Consider the following 13416-nt stretch of genomic DNA (forward strand, 5'->3'; position numbering starts at 1 on the left):
TTGAATTTACTTGAGCTAAGAAGTAAAAGAGGTCTAAAGTTAATGTTTTTGAGCACCTCGGCCAAACCACACTGGACATGCCCAATCTCGTCTGATCTTGGAAGCTATGCAGTGTTGGGCCTGGTTAGTACTTGGATGGCAGACCTCCTGGTAATACGAGGTGCTGTAGGTAATTTTATACTGCCATAACTTTCTTTTCTATTACATTTTACTTTTAATTTTTTCAACTTATCATTGAATTTACTTGAGTTAAGAAGTAATAGCGGTATAAATTTAATGCTTTTGGGCACCTACAGCCAAACCACACTGGACATGCCCAATCTCGTCTGATCTTGGAAGCTATGCAGTGTTGGGCCTGGTTAGTACTTGGATGGGAGACCACCTGGGAATACCAGGTGCTGTAGGTAATTTTATACTCCCATAACATTCTTTTCTATTACATTTTACATTTCATTTTTCAACTTATCATTGAATTTACTTGAGTTAAGAAGTAAAAGAGGTCTAAAGTTAATGTTTTTGAGCACCTACAGCCAAACCACACTGGACATGCCCAATCTCGTCTGAACTTGGAAGCTATGCAGTGTTGGACCTGTTTAGTACTTGGATAGGAGACCACCTAGGAATCCCAGGTCCTGTAGGTAATTTTATACTGCCATAACATTCTTTTCTATTACATTTTAAATTTAATTTTTTCAACTTATCAATGAATTTACTTGAGTTAAGAAGTAATAGAGGTCTAAAGTTAATGTTTTTGAGCACCTACAGCCAAACCACACTGGACATGCCCAATCTCATCTGACCTTGGAAGCTATGCAGTGTTGGGCCTGGTTAGTACTTGGATGGGAGACCACCTGGGAATACCAGGAGCGGTAGGTAATTTTATACTGCCATAACATTCTTTTCTATTACATTTTACATTTAATGTTTCAACTTATCATTGAATTTACTTGAGTTAAGAAGTAAAAGAGGTCTAAAGTTAATACTTTTGAGCACCTACATCCAATCCACACTGGACATGCCCCATCTCGTCTTATCTTGGTAGCTATGCAGTGTTGGGTATGGTCAGTACTTGGATGGGAGACCACCTGGGAATACCAGGTGCTGTAGGGAATTTTAGACAACCAAAACATTCTTTTCTATTACATTTTAAATTTCATTCTTTCAACTTATCAATGAATTTACTTGAGTTAAGAAGTAAAAGAGGTCTAAAGTTAATGTTTTTGAGCACCTACAGTCAAACCACACTGGACATGCCCAATCTCGTCTGATCTTGGAAGCTATGCAGTGTTGGGCCTGGTTAGTACTTGGATGGGAGACCACCTGGGAATACCAGGTGCTGTAGGTAATTTTATACTGCCATAACATTCTTTTCTATTACATTTTACATTTCATTTTTCAACTTATCATTGAATTTACTTGAGTTAAGAAGTAAAAGTGGTCTAAAGTTAATGTTTTTGAGCACCTACAGCCAAACCACACTGGACATGCCCAATCTCGTCTGAACTTGGAAGCTATGCAGTGTTGGGCCTGGTTAGTACTTGGATGGGAGACCACATGGGATTACCAGGTGCTGTAGGTAATTTTATAGTGCCATAACATTCTTTTCTATTACATTTTAAATTTAATTTTTTCAACTTATCAATGAATTTACTTGAGTTAAGAAGTAATAGAGGTCTAAAGTTAATGTTTTTGAGCACCCACAGCCAAACCACACTGGACATGCCCAATCTCGTCTGATTTTGGAAGCTATGCAGTGTTGGGCCTGGTTAGTACTTGGATGGGAAACCACCTGGGAATACCAGGTGCTGTAGGTAATTTTATGCAGCCATAACATTCTTTTCTATTACATTTTACATTTAATTTTTTCAACTTATCAATGAATTTACTTGAGTTAAGAAGTAAAAGAGGTCTAAAGTTAATGTTTTTGAGCATCTACAGCCAAACCACACTGGACATGCCCAATCTCGTCTGATCTTGGAAGCTATGCAGTGTTGGGCCTGGTTAGTACTTGGATGGGAGACCACCTGGGAATCCCAGGTGCTGTAGGTAATTTTATACTGCCATAACAGTCTTTTTTATTACATTTTACATTTAATTTTTTCAACTTAGCAATGAATTTACTTGAGTTAAGAAGTAAAAGAGGTCTAAAGTTAAGGCTTTTAGCACCTATTGCCAAACCACACTGGACATGCCCAATCTCATCTGATTTTGGAAGCTATGCAGTGTTGGGCCTGGTTAGTACTTGGATGGGAGACCACCTGGGAATACCAGGTGCTGTTGGTAATTTTATATAGCCATAACATTCTTTTCTATTACATTTTACATTACATTTTTTCAACTTAGCAATGAATTTACTTGAGTTAAGAAGTAAAAGAGGTCTAAAGTTAATATTTTTCAGCACCTATAGCCAAACCACACTGGACATGGCCAATGTCATTTGATCTTGGAAGCTATGCAGTGTTGGGCGTGGTTAGTACTTGGATGGGAGACCACCAGGGATTACCACGTGCTGTAGGTAATTTTAAACTGCCATAACATTCTTTTCTATTACATTTTAAATTTAATTTTTTCAACTTATCAATGAATTTACTTGAGTTAAGAAGTAATAGAGGTCTAAAGTTAATGTTTTTGAGCACCTACAGCCAAACCACACTGGACATGCCCAATCTCGTCTGATCTTGGAAGCTATGCAGTGTTGGGCCTGGTTAGTACTTGGATGGAAGACCACCTGGGAATACCAGGTGCTGTAGGTAATTTTATGCAGCCATAACTTTCTTTTCTATTACATTTTACATTTAATTTTTTCAACTTATCAATGAATTTACTTGAGTTAAGAAGTAAAAGAGGTCTAAAGTTAATGTTTTTGAGCACCTACAGCCAAACCACACTGGACATGCCCAATCTCGTCTGATCTTGGAAGCTATGCAGTGTTGGACCTGTTTAGTACTTGGATAGGAGACCACCTAGGAATCCCAGGTGCTGTAGGTAATTTTATACTGCCATAACTTCTTTTCTATTACATTTTAAATTTAATTTTTTCAACTTATCATTGAATTTACTTGAGTTAAGAAGTAAAAGAGGTCTAAAGTTAATACTTTTGAGCACCTACAGCCAATCCACACTGGACTTGCCCCATCTCGTCTTATCTTGGTAGCTATGCAGTGTTGGGCATGGTCAGTACTTGGATGGGAAACCACCTGGGAAAACCAGCTGCAGTAGGTAATTTTATACTGCCATAACATTCTTTTCTATTACATTTTACATTTAATTTTTTCAACTTATCAATGAATTTACTTGAGTTAAGAAGTAATAGAGGTCTAAAGTTAATGTTTTTGAGCACCTACAGCCAAACCACACTGGACATGCCCAATCTCGTCTGATCTTGGAAGCTATGCAGTGTTGGGACTGGTTTGTACTTGGATGGGAGACTACCTAGGAATCCCAGGTTCTGTAGGTAATTTTATACTGCCATAGCATTCTTTTCTATTACATTTTACATTTAATTTTTTCAACTTATCAATGAATTTACTTGAGTAAAGAAGTAAAAGAGGTCTAAAGTTAATGTTTTTGAGCACCTATAGCCAAACCGCAGTGGACATGCCCAATCTCGTCTGATCTTGGAAGCTATGCAGTGTTGGGCCTGGTTAGTACTTGGATGGGAGACCACCTAGGAATCCCAGGTGCTGTAGGTAATTTTATACTGCCATAACAGTCTATTACATTTTACATTACATTTTTTCAACTTAGCAATGAATTTACTTGAGTTAAGAAGTAAAAGAGGTCTAAAGTTAATGTCTTTGAGCACCTACAGCCAAACCACACTTGACATGCCCAATCTCATCTTATCTTGGAAGCTATGAAGTATTTGGCCTGGTTTGTACTTGGATGGGAGACCACCTGGGAATACCAGGTGCTGTAGGTAATTTTATACTGCCATAACATTCTTTTCTAGAACATTTTACATTTAATTTTTTCAACTTATCAATGAATTTACTTGAGTTAAGAAGTAAAAGAGGTCTAAAATTAATGTTTTTGAGCACTTACAGCCAAACCACACTGGACATGCCCAATCTCATCTGATCTTGGAAGCTATGCAGTGTTGGGCATGGTTAGTACTTGGATGGGAGACCACCTGGGAATACCAGGTGCTGTACTTAATTTTATACTGCCATAACATTCTTTTCTATTACATTTTACATTTAATTTTTTCAACTTATTAATGAATTTACTTGAGTTAAGAAGTAATAGAGGTCTAAAGTTAATGCTTTTGCGCACCTACAGCCAAACCACACTGGACATGCCCAATCTTGTCTGATCTTGGAAGCTATGCAGTGTTGGGCCTGGTTAGTACTTGGATGGGAGACCACCTGGGAATACCAGGAGCTGTAGGTAATTTTATACTGCCATAACATTCTTTTCTATTATATTTTACATTTAATTTTACAACTTATCATTGAATTTACTTGAGTTAAGGAGTAAAAGAGGTCTAAAGTTAATGTTTTTGAGCACCTACAGCCAAACCACACTGGACATGCCCAATCTCGTCTGATCTTGGAAGCTATGCAGTGTTGGGTCTGGTTAGTACTTGGATGGTAGACCACCTGGGAATACCAGGTGCTGTAGGTAATTTTATACTGCCATAACGTTCTTTTCTATTACATTTTACATTTAATTTTTTCAACTTATCAAAGAATTTACTTGAGTTAAGAAGTAATAGCGGTATAAATTTATTGCTTTTGGGCACCTACAGCCAAACCACACTGGACATGCCCAATCTTGTCTGATCTTGGAAACTATGCAGTGTTGGGCCTGGTTAGTACTTGGATGGGAGACCACCTGGGAATACCAGGTGCTGTAGGTAATTTTATACTGCCATAACATTCTTTTCTATTACATTTTACATTTAATTTTTTCAACTTATCAATGAATTTACTTGAGTAAAGAAGTAAAAGAGGTCTAAAGTTAATGTCTTTGCGCACCTACAGCCAAACCACACTGGACATGCCCAATCTCGTCTGATATTGGAAGCTATGCAGTGTTGGGCCTGGATAGTACTTGGATGGGAGACCACCTAGGAATCCCTGGTGCTGTAGGTAATTTTATATAGCCATAACATTCTTTTCTATTACATTTTACATTACATTTTTTCAACTTATCAATGAATTTACTTGAGTTAAGAAGTAAAAGAGGTCTAAAGTTAAGGCTTTTAGCACCTATTTCCAAACCACACTGGACATGCCCAATCTCGTCTGATCTTGGAAGCTATGCAGTGTTGGGCCTGGTTAGTACTTGGATGGGAGACCACCTGGGAATACCAGGTGCTGTAGGTAATTTTATATAGCCATAACATTCTTTTCTATTACATTTTACATTACATTTTTTCAACTTAGCAATGAATTTACTTGAGTTAAGAAGTAAAAGAGGTCTAAAGTTAATATTTTTCAGCACCTATAGCCAAACCACACTGGACATGCCCAATCTCGTCTGATCTTGGAAGCTATCCAGTGTTGGGCCTGGTTAGTACTTGGATGGGAGACCACCTGGGAATACCAGGTGCTGTAGATAATTTTATATAGCCATAACATTCTTTTCTACTACATTTTTTCAACTTAGCAATGAATTTACTTGAGTTAAGAAGTAAAAGACATCTAAAGTTAATATTTTTCAGCACCTATAGCCAAACCACACTGGACATGGCCAATGTCGTTTGATCTTGGAAGCTATGCAGTGTTGGGCATGGTCAGTACTTGGATGGGAGACCACCTGGGAATACCAGGTGCTGTAGGTAATTTTATACTGCCATAACATTCTTTTCTATTACATTTTTCATTTAATTTTTTCAACTTATCAATGAATTTACTTGAGTTAAGAAGTAAAAGATGTCTAAAGTTAAAGCTTTTAGCACCTACAGCCAAACCACACTGGACATGCCCAATCTCATCTGATCTTGGAAGCTATGCAGTGTTGGGCCTGGTTAGTACTTGGATGGGAGACCACCTGGGAATACCAGGTGCTGTAGGTAATTTTATATAGCCATAACATTACATTTTACATTGCATTTTTTCAACTTAGCAATGAATTTACTTGAGTTAAGAAGTAAAAGAGGTCTAAAGTTAATATTTTTCAGGACCTATAGGCAAACCACACTGGACATAGCCAATGTTGTTTGATCTTGGAAGCTATGCAGTGTTGGGAATGGTCAGTACTTGGATGGGAGACCACCTTGGAAAACCAGGTGCAGTAGGTAATTTTATACTGCCATAACATTCTTTTCTATTACATTTTACATTTAATTTTTTCAACTTATCAATGAATTTACTTGAGTAAAGAAGTAAAAGAGGTCTAAAGTTAATGTTTTTGAGCACCTCCAGCCAAACCACACTGGACATGCCCAATCTCGTCTGATCTTGGAAGCTATGCAGTGTTGGGCCTGGTTAGTACTTTGATGGGAGACCACCTGGGAATACCAGGTGCTGTAGGTAATTTTATACTGCCATAACATTCTTTTCTATTACATTTTACATTTCATTTTTCAACTTATCATTGAATTTACTTGAGTTAAGAAGTAAAAGAGGTCTAAAGTTAATGTTTTTGAGCACCTACAGCCAATCCACACTGGACATGCCCAATCTCGTCTGAACTTGGAAGCTATGCAGTGTTGGGCCTGGTTAGTACTTGGATGGGAGACCACCAGGGATTACCAGATGCTGTAGGTAATTTTATACTGCCATAACATTCTTTTCTATTACATTTTAAATTTAATTTTTTCAACTTATCAATGAATTTACTTGAGTTAAGAAGTAATAGAGGTCTAAAGTTAATGTTTTTGAGCACCTACATCCAAACCACACTGGACATGCCCAATCTCATCTGATCTTGGAAGCTATGCAGTGTTGGGCCTGGTTAGTACTTGGATGGGAGACCACCTGGGAATACCAGGTGCTGTAGGTAATTTTATATAGCCATAACATTCTTTTCTATTACATTTTACATTACATTTTTTCAATTATAAATGAATTTACTTGAGTTAAGAAGTAAAAGAGGTCTAAAGTTAATATTTTTCAGCACCTATAGCCAAACCACACTGGACATGGCCAATGTCGTTTGATCTTGGAAGCTATGCAGTGTTGGGAATGGTCAGTACTTGGATGGGAGACCACCTGGGAAAACCAGGTGCAGTAGGTAGTTTTATACTGCCATAACATTCTTTTCTATTACATTTTACATATAATTTTTTCAACTTATCAATGAATTTACTTGAGTTAAGAAGTAAAAGAGGTCTAAAGTTAAGGCTTTTAGCACCTATAGCCAAACCACACTGGACATGCCCAATCTCGTCTGATCTTGGAAGCTATTCAGTGTTGGGCCTGGTTAGTACTTGGATGGGAGAACACCTGGGAATACCAGGTGCTGGAGGTAATTTTATATAGCCATGACATTCTTTTCTATTACATTTTACATTACATTTTTTCAACTTAGCAATGAATTTACTTGAGTTAAGAAGTAAAAGAGGTATAAAGTTAATATTTTTGAGCACCTATAGCCAAACCACACTGGACATGGCCAATGTCGTTTGATCTTGGAAGCTATGCAGTGTTGGGCATGGTCAGTACTTGGATGGGAGACCACCTGGAAATACCAGGTGCTGTAGGTAATTTTATACTGCCATAACATTCTTTTCTATTACATTTTACATTTAATTTTTTCAACTTATCAATGAATTTACTTGAGTTAAGAAGTAAAAGAGGTCTAAAGTTAATTCTTTTAGCACCTACAGCCAAACCACACTGGACATGCCCAATCTCGTCTGATCTTGGAAGCTATGCAGTGTTGGGCCTGGTTTGTACTTGGATGGGAGACCACCTGGGAATACCAGGTGCTGTAGGTAATTTTATATAGCCATAACATTCTTTTCTATTACATTTTACATTACATTTTTTCAATTTATCAATGAATTTACTTGAGTTAAGAAGTAAAAGATGTCTAAAGTTAATGTTTTTGAGCACCTACAGTCAAACCACACTGGACATGCACAATCTCATCTGATCTTGGAAGCTATGCAGTGTTTGGCCTGGTTTGTACTTGGATGGGAGACCACCTGGGAATACCAGGTGCTGTAGGTAATTTTATATAGCCATAACATTCTTTTCTACTACATTTTTTCAACTTAGCAATGAATTTACTTGAGTTAAGAAGTAAAAGACATCTAAAGTTAATATTTTTCAGCACCTATAGCCAAACCACACTGGACATGGCCAATGTCGTTTGATCTTGGAAGCTATGCAGTGTTGGGCATGGTCAGTACTTGGATGGGAGACCACCTGGGAATACCAGGTGCTGTAGGTAATTTTATACTGCCATAACATTCTTTTCTATTACATTTTTCATTTAATTTTTTCAACTTATCAATGAATTTACTTGAGTTAAGAAGTAAAAGATGTCTAAAGTTAAAGCTTTTAGCACCTACAGCCAAACCACACTGGACATGCCCAATCTCATCTGATCTTGGAAGCTATGCAGTGTTGGGCCTGGTTAGTACTTGGATGGGAGACCACCTGGGAATACCAGGTGCTGTAGGTAATTTTATATAGCCATAACATTACATTTTACATTGCATTTTTTCAACTTAGCAATGAATTTACTTGAGTTAAGAAGTAAAAGAGGTCTAAAGTTAATATTTTTCAGGACCTATAGGCAAACCACACTGGACATAGCCAATGTTGTTTGATCTTGGAAGCTATGCAGTGTTGGGAATGGTCAGTACTTGGATGGGAGACCACCTTGGAAAACCAGGTGCAGTAGGTAATTTTATACTGCCATAACATTCTTTTCTATTACATTTTACATTTAATTTTTTCAACTTATCAATGAATTTACTTGAGTAAAGAAGTAAAAGAGGTCTAAAGTTAATGTTTTTGAGCACCTCCAGCCAAACCACACTGGACATGCCCAATCTCGTCTGATCTTGGAAGCTATGCAGTGTTGGGCCTGGTTAGTACTTTGATGGGAGACCACCTGGGAATACCAGGTGCTGTAGGTAATTTTATACTGCCATAACATTCTTTTCTATTACATTTTACATTTCATTTTTCAACTTATCATTGAATTTACTTGAGTTAAGAAGTAAAAGAGGTCTAAAGTTAATGTTTTTGAGCACCTACAGCCAATCCACACTGGACATGCCCAATCTCGTCTGAACTTGGAAGCTATGCAGTGTTGGGCCTGGTTAGTACTTGGATGGGAGACCACCAGGGATTACCAGATGCTGTAGGTAATTTTATACTGCCATAACATTCTTTTCTATTACATTTTAAATTTAATTTTTTCAACTTATCAATGAATTTACTTGAGTTAAGAAGTAATAGAGGTCTAAAGTTAATGTTTTTGAGCACCTACATCCAAACCACACTGGACATGCCCAATCTCATCTGATCTTGGAAGCTATGCAGTGTTGGGCCTGGTTAGTACTTGGATGGGAGACCACCTGGGAATACCAGGTGCTGTAGGTAATTTTATATAGCCATAACATTCTTTTCTATTACATTTTACATTACATTTTTTCAATTATAAATGAATTTACTTGAGTTAAGAAGTAAAAGAGGTCTAAAGTTAATATTTTTCAGCACCTATAGCCAAACCACACTGGACATGGCCAATGTCGTTTGATCTTGGAAGCTATGCAGTGTTGGGAATGGTCAGTACTTGGATGGGAGACCACCTGGGAAAACCAGGTGCAGTAGGTAGTTTTATACTGCCATAACATTCTTTTCTATTACATTTTACATATAATTTTTTCAACTTATCAATGAATTTACTTGAGTTAAGAAGTAAAAGAGGTCTAAAGTTAAGGCTTTTAGCACCTATAGCCAAACCACACTGGACATGCCCAATCTCGTCTGATCTTGGAAGCTATTCAGTGTTGGGCCTGGTTAGTACTTGGATGGGAGAACACCTGGGAATACCAGGTGCTGGAGGTAATTTTATATAGCCATGACATTCTTTTCTATTACATTTTACATTACATTTTTTCAACTTAGCAATGAATTTACTTGAGTTAAGAAGTAAAAGAGGTATAAAGTTAATATTTTTGAGCACCTATAGCCAAACCACACTGGACATGGCCAATGTCGTTTGATCTTGGAAGCTATGCAGTGTTGGGCATGGTCAGTACTTGGATGGGAGACCACCTGGAAATACCAGGTGCTGTAGGTAATTTTATACTGCCATAACATTCTTTTCTATTACATTTTACATTTAATTTTTTCAACTTATCAATGAATTTACTTGAGTTAAGAAGTAAAAGAGGTCTAAAGTTAATTCTTTTAGCACCTACAGCCAAACCACACTGGACATGCCCAATCTCGTCTGATCTTGGAAGCTATGCAGTGTTGGGCCTGGTTTGTACTTGGATGGGAGACCACCTGGGAATACCAGGTGCAGTAGGTAATTTTATATAGCCATAACATTCTTTTCTATTACATTTTACATTACATTTTTTCAATTTATCAATGAATTTACTTGAGTTAAGAAGTAAAAGATGTCTAAAGTTAATGTTTTTGAGCACCTACAGTCAAACCACACTGGACATGCACAATCTCATCTGATCTTGGAAGCTATGCAGTGTTTGGCCTGGTTTGTACTTGGATGGGAGACCACCTGGGAATACCAGGTGCTGTAGGTAATTTTATACTGCCATAACATTCTTTTCTATTACATTTTAAATTTAATTTTTTCAACTTATCAATGAATTTACTTGAGTTAAGAAGTAATAGCGGTATAAATTTAATGCTTTTGGGCACCTACAGCCAAACCACACTGGACATGCCCAATCTTGTCTGATCTTGGAAACTATGCAGTGTTGGGCCTGGTTAGTACTTGGATGGGAGACCACCTGGGAATACCAGGTGCTGTAGGTAATTTTATACTGCCATAACATTCTTTTCTATTACATTTTACATTTAATTTTTTCAACTTATCAATGAATTTACTTGAGTAAAGAAGTAAAAGAGGTCTAAAGTTAATGTCTTTGTGCACCTACAGCCAAACCACACTGGACATGCCCAATCTCGTCTGATATTGGAAGCTATGCAGTCTTGGGCCTGGATAGTACTTGGAAGGGAGACCACCTAGGAATCCCTGGTGCTGTAGGTAATTTTATATAGCCATAACATTCTTTTCTATTACATTTTACATTACATTTTTTCAACTTATCAATGAATTTACTTGAGTTAAGAAGTAATAGCGGTATAAATTTAATGCTTTTGGGCACCTACAGCCAAACCACACTGGACATGCCCAATCTCGTCTGATCTTGGAAACTATGCAGTGTTGGGCCTGGTTAGTACTTGGATTGGAGACCACCTGGCAATACCAGGTGCTGTAGGTAATTTTATACTGCCATAACATTCTTTTCTATTACATTTTACATTTAATTTTTTCAACTTATCAATGAATTTACTTGAGTTAAGAAGTAAAAGAGGTCTAAAGTTAATGTTTTTGAGCACCAACAGCCAAACCACAGTGGACATGCCCAATCTCGTCTGATCTTGGAAGCTATGCAGTGTTGGGCCTGGTTAGTACTTGGATGGGAGACCACCTAGGAATCCCAGGTGCTGTAGGTAATTTTATACTGCCATAACAGTCTATTACATTTTACATTTAATTTTTTCAACTTATCAATGAATTTACTTGAGTAAAGAAGTAAAAGAGTTCTAAAGTTAATTTCTTTGAGCACCTACAGCCAAACCACACTGGACATGCCCAATCTCGTCTGATATTGGAAGCTATGCAGTGTTGGGCTTGGTTATTACTTGGATGGGAGACCACCTAGGAATCCCTGGTGCTGTAGGTAATTTTATATTGCCATAACATTCTTTTTCTATTAAATTTTACATTTAATTTTTTCAACTTATCAATGAATTTACTTGAGTTAAGAAGTAAAAGATGTCTAAAGTTAATGTTTTTGAGCACCTACAGTCAAACCACACTGGACATGCCCAATCTCATCTGATATTGGAAGCTATGCAGTATTTGGCCTGGTTTTTACTTGGATGGGAGACCACCTGGGAATACCAGGTGCTGTAGGTAATTTTATACTGCCATAACATTCTTTTCTAGAACATTTTACATTTAATTTTTTCAACTTATCAATGAATTTACTTGAGTTAAGAAGTAAAAGAGGTCTAAAATTAATGTTTTTGAGCACGTACAGCCAAACCACACTGGACATGCCCAATCTCATCTGATCTTGGAAGCTATGCAGTGTTGGGCCTGGTTAGTACTTGGATGGGAGACCACCTGGGAATACCAGGTGCTGTAGGTAATTTTATACTGCCATAACATTCTTTTCTATTACATTTTACATTTAATTTTTTCAACTTATTAATGAATTTACTTGAGTTAAGAAGTAATAGAGGTCTAAAGTTAATGCGTTTGCGCACCTACAGCCAAACCACACTGGACATGCCCAATCTTGTCTGATCTTGGAAGCTATGCAGTGTTGGGCCTGGTTAGTACTTGGATGGGAGACCACCTGGGAATACCAGGAGCTGTAGGTAATTTTATACTGCCATAACATTCTTTTCTATTATATTTTACATTTAATTTTACAACTTATCATTGAATTTACTTGAGTTAAGGAGTAAAAGAGGTCTAAAGTTAATGTTTTTGAGCACCTACAGCCAAACCACACTGGACATGCCCAATCTCGTCTGATCTTGAAAGCTATGCAGTGTTGGGTCTGGTTAGTACTTGGATGGGAGACCACCTGGGAATACCAGGTGCTGTAGGTAATTTTATACTGCCATAACGTTCTTTTCTATTACATTTTACATTTAATTTTTTCAACTTATCAATGAATTTACTTGAGTTAAGAAGTAATAGCGGTATAAATTTAATGCTTTTGGGCACCTACAGCCAAACCACACTGGACATGCCCAATCTTGTCTGATCTTGGAAACTATGCAGTGTTGGGCCTGGTTAGTACTTGGATGGGAGACCACCTGGGAATACCAGGTGCTGTAGGTAATTTTATACTGCCATAACATTCTTTTCTATTACATTTTACATTTAATTTTTTCAACTTATCAATGAATTTACTTGAGTAAAGAAGTAAAAGAGGTCTAAAGTTAATGTCTTTGCGCACCTACAGCCAAACCACACTGGACATGCCCAATCTCGTCTGATATTGGAAGCTATGCAGTGTTGGGCCTGGATAGTACTTGGATGGGAGACCACCTAGGAATCCCTGGTGCTGTAGGTAATTTTATATAGCCATAACATTCTTTTCTATTACATTTTACATTACATTTTTCAACTTATCAATGAATTTACTTGAGTAAAGAAGTAAAAGAGGTCTAAAGTTAAGGCTTTTAGCACCTATTGCCAAACCACACTGGACATGCCCAATCTCGTCTG

At 37.3% G+C, this 13416-nt stretch overlaps 4 non-coding genes and 48 pseudogenes across 4 annotated transcripts; all 52 read left to right on the plus strand.

Moving 5' to 3' along the window:
* Positions 1-54: 54 nt before the first annotated feature.
* LOC148435080 (5S ribosomal RNA) lies at positions 55-172 on the plus strand (annotated as a pseudogene).
* Positions 173-288: 116 nt separating this feature from the next.
* On the plus strand, positions 289-407 carry LOC148435081 (5S ribosomal RNA). The gene has a single exon (XR_015876675.1). It is a non-coding gene; the product is annotated as a 5S ribosomal RNA (ribosomal RNA).
* A 115-nt stretch (positions 408-522) lies between these two features.
* LOC148435082 (5S ribosomal RNA) lies at positions 523-641 on the plus strand (annotated as a pseudogene).
* Positions 642-757: 116 nt separating this feature from the next.
* LOC148435083 (5S ribosomal RNA) lies at positions 758-876 on the plus strand (annotated as a pseudogene).
* Positions 877-1226: 350 nt separating this feature from the next.
* Positions 1227-1345, plus strand: LOC148435084 (5S ribosomal RNA). Its single transcript, XR_015876718.1, has one exon. It is a non-coding gene; the product is annotated as a 5S ribosomal RNA (ribosomal RNA).
* Positions 1346-1460: 115 nt separating this feature from the next.
* LOC148435085 (5S ribosomal RNA) lies at positions 1461-1579 on the plus strand (annotated as a pseudogene).
* Positions 1580-1695: 116 nt separating this feature from the next.
* Positions 1696-1814, plus strand: LOC148435086 (5S ribosomal RNA; annotated as a pseudogene).
* Positions 1815-1930: 116 nt separating this feature from the next.
* On the plus strand, positions 1931-2049 carry LOC148435087 (5S ribosomal RNA; annotated as a pseudogene).
* Positions 2050-2164: 115 nt separating this feature from the next.
* LOC148435088 (5S ribosomal RNA) lies at positions 2165-2283 on the plus strand (annotated as a pseudogene).
* A 116-nt stretch (positions 2284-2399) lies between these two features.
* LOC148435089 (5S ribosomal RNA) lies at positions 2400-2518 on the plus strand (annotated as a pseudogene).
* A 116-nt stretch (positions 2519-2634) lies between these two features.
* On the plus strand, positions 2635-2753 carry LOC148435090 (5S ribosomal RNA; annotated as a pseudogene).
* Positions 2754-2869: 116 nt separating this feature from the next.
* Positions 2870-2988, plus strand: LOC148435091 (5S ribosomal RNA; annotated as a pseudogene).
* Positions 2989-3338: 350 nt separating this feature from the next.
* LOC148435092 (5S ribosomal RNA) lies at positions 3339-3457 on the plus strand (annotated as a pseudogene).
* A 116-nt stretch (positions 3458-3573) lies between these two features.
* On the plus strand, positions 3574-3692 carry LOC148435093 (5S ribosomal RNA; annotated as a pseudogene).
* A 111-nt stretch (positions 3693-3803) lies between these two features.
* On the plus strand, positions 3804-3922 carry LOC148435094 (5S ribosomal RNA; annotated as a pseudogene).
* A 116-nt stretch (positions 3923-4038) lies between these two features.
* On the plus strand, positions 4039-4157 carry LOC148435095 (5S ribosomal RNA; annotated as a pseudogene).
* A 116-nt stretch (positions 4158-4273) lies between these two features.
* On the plus strand, positions 4274-4392 carry LOC148435096 (5S ribosomal RNA; annotated as a pseudogene).
* A 115-nt stretch (positions 4393-4507) lies between these two features.
* On the plus strand, positions 4508-4626 carry LOC148435097 (5S ribosomal RNA; annotated as a pseudogene).
* Positions 4627-4742: 116 nt separating this feature from the next.
* Positions 4743-4861, plus strand: LOC148435098 (5S ribosomal RNA; annotated as a pseudogene).
* Positions 4862-4977: 116 nt separating this feature from the next.
* LOC148435099 (5S ribosomal RNA) lies at positions 4978-5096 on the plus strand (annotated as a pseudogene).
* Positions 5097-5211: 115 nt separating this feature from the next.
* On the plus strand, positions 5212-5330 carry LOC148435100 (5S ribosomal RNA; annotated as a pseudogene).
* Positions 5331-5446: 116 nt separating this feature from the next.
* On the plus strand, positions 5447-5565 carry LOC148435101 (5S ribosomal RNA; annotated as a pseudogene).
* Positions 5566-5669: 104 nt separating this feature from the next.
* LOC148435102 (5S ribosomal RNA) lies at positions 5670-5788 on the plus strand (annotated as a pseudogene).
* A 115-nt stretch (positions 5789-5903) lies between these two features.
* LOC148435103 (5S ribosomal RNA) lies at positions 5904-6022 on the plus strand. Its single transcript, XR_015876746.1, has one exon. It is a non-coding gene; the product is annotated as a 5S ribosomal RNA (ribosomal RNA).
* A 341-nt stretch (positions 6023-6363) lies between these two features.
* On the plus strand, positions 6364-6482 carry LOC148435104 (5S ribosomal RNA; annotated as a pseudogene).
* A 115-nt stretch (positions 6483-6597) lies between these two features.
* Positions 6598-6716, plus strand: LOC148435105 (5S ribosomal RNA; annotated as a pseudogene).
* A 116-nt stretch (positions 6717-6832) lies between these two features.
* Positions 6833-6951, plus strand: LOC148435106 (5S ribosomal RNA; annotated as a pseudogene).
* A 349-nt stretch (positions 6952-7300) lies between these two features.
* Positions 7301-7419, plus strand: LOC148435107 (5S ribosomal RNA; annotated as a pseudogene).
* Positions 7420-7535: 116 nt separating this feature from the next.
* On the plus strand, positions 7536-7654 carry LOC148435108 (5S ribosomal RNA; annotated as a pseudogene).
* A 115-nt stretch (positions 7655-7769) lies between these two features.
* LOC148435109 (5S ribosomal RNA) lies at positions 7770-7888 on the plus strand (annotated as a pseudogene).
* A 116-nt stretch (positions 7889-8004) lies between these two features.
* On the plus strand, positions 8005-8123 carry LOC148435110 (5S ribosomal RNA; annotated as a pseudogene).
* Positions 8124-8227: 104 nt separating this feature from the next.
* LOC148435111 (5S ribosomal RNA) lies at positions 8228-8346 on the plus strand (annotated as a pseudogene).
* A 115-nt stretch (positions 8347-8461) lies between these two features.
* LOC148435112 (5S ribosomal RNA) lies at positions 8462-8580 on the plus strand. The gene has a single exon (XR_015876747.1). It is a non-coding gene; the product is annotated as a 5S ribosomal RNA (ribosomal RNA).
* Positions 8581-8921: 341 nt separating this feature from the next.
* LOC148435113 (5S ribosomal RNA) lies at positions 8922-9040 on the plus strand (annotated as a pseudogene).
* A 115-nt stretch (positions 9041-9155) lies between these two features.
* On the plus strand, positions 9156-9274 carry LOC148435114 (5S ribosomal RNA; annotated as a pseudogene).
* Positions 9275-9390: 116 nt separating this feature from the next.
* LOC148435115 (5S ribosomal RNA) lies at positions 9391-9509 on the plus strand (annotated as a pseudogene).
* A 349-nt stretch (positions 9510-9858) lies between these two features.
* Positions 9859-9977, plus strand: LOC148435116 (5S ribosomal RNA; annotated as a pseudogene).
* Positions 9978-10093: 116 nt separating this feature from the next.
* LOC148435117 (5S ribosomal RNA) lies at positions 10094-10212 on the plus strand (annotated as a pseudogene).
* Positions 10213-10327: 115 nt separating this feature from the next.
* LOC148435118 (5S ribosomal RNA) lies at positions 10328-10446 on the plus strand (annotated as a pseudogene).
* A 116-nt stretch (positions 10447-10562) lies between these two features.
* Positions 10563-10681, plus strand: LOC148435119 (5S ribosomal RNA; annotated as a pseudogene).
* Positions 10682-10797: 116 nt separating this feature from the next.
* On the plus strand, positions 10798-10916 carry LOC148435120 (5S ribosomal RNA; annotated as a pseudogene).
* A 116-nt stretch (positions 10917-11032) lies between these two features.
* Positions 11033-11151, plus strand: LOC148435121 (5S ribosomal RNA; annotated as a pseudogene).
* A 116-nt stretch (positions 11152-11267) lies between these two features.
* Positions 11268-11386, plus strand: LOC148435122 (5S ribosomal RNA; annotated as a pseudogene).
* Positions 11387-11502: 116 nt separating this feature from the next.
* Positions 11503-11621, plus strand: LOC148435123 (5S ribosomal RNA; annotated as a pseudogene).
* A 111-nt stretch (positions 11622-11732) lies between these two features.
* Positions 11733-11851, plus strand: LOC148435124 (5S ribosomal RNA; annotated as a pseudogene).
* A 117-nt stretch (positions 11852-11968) lies between these two features.
* Positions 11969-12087, plus strand: LOC148435125 (5S ribosomal RNA; annotated as a pseudogene).
* A 116-nt stretch (positions 12088-12203) lies between these two features.
* Positions 12204-12322, plus strand: LOC148435126 (5S ribosomal RNA; annotated as a pseudogene).
* Positions 12323-12438: 116 nt separating this feature from the next.
* LOC148435127 (5S ribosomal RNA) lies at positions 12439-12557 on the plus strand (annotated as a pseudogene).
* Positions 12558-12672: 115 nt separating this feature from the next.
* On the plus strand, positions 12673-12791 carry LOC148435128 (5S ribosomal RNA; annotated as a pseudogene).
* A 116-nt stretch (positions 12792-12907) lies between these two features.
* Positions 12908-13026, plus strand: LOC148435129 (5S ribosomal RNA; annotated as a pseudogene).
* Positions 13027-13142: 116 nt separating this feature from the next.
* LOC148435130 (5S ribosomal RNA) lies at positions 13143-13261 on the plus strand (annotated as a pseudogene).
* A 114-nt stretch (positions 13262-13375) lies between these two features.
* LOC148435131 (5S ribosomal RNA) overlaps positions 13376-13416 on the plus strand; it is a 119-nt pseudogene continuing 78 nt past the window's right edge.

Source organism: Taudactylus pleione, unplaced genomic scaffold (genome assembly GCF_031769625.1).
Source record: "Taudactylus pleione unplaced genomic scaffold, aTauple2 ptg002146l, whole genome shotgun sequence".
Taxonomy (NCBI): domain Eukaryota; kingdom Metazoa; phylum Chordata; class Amphibia; order Anura; family Myobatrachidae; genus Taudactylus; species Taudactylus pleione.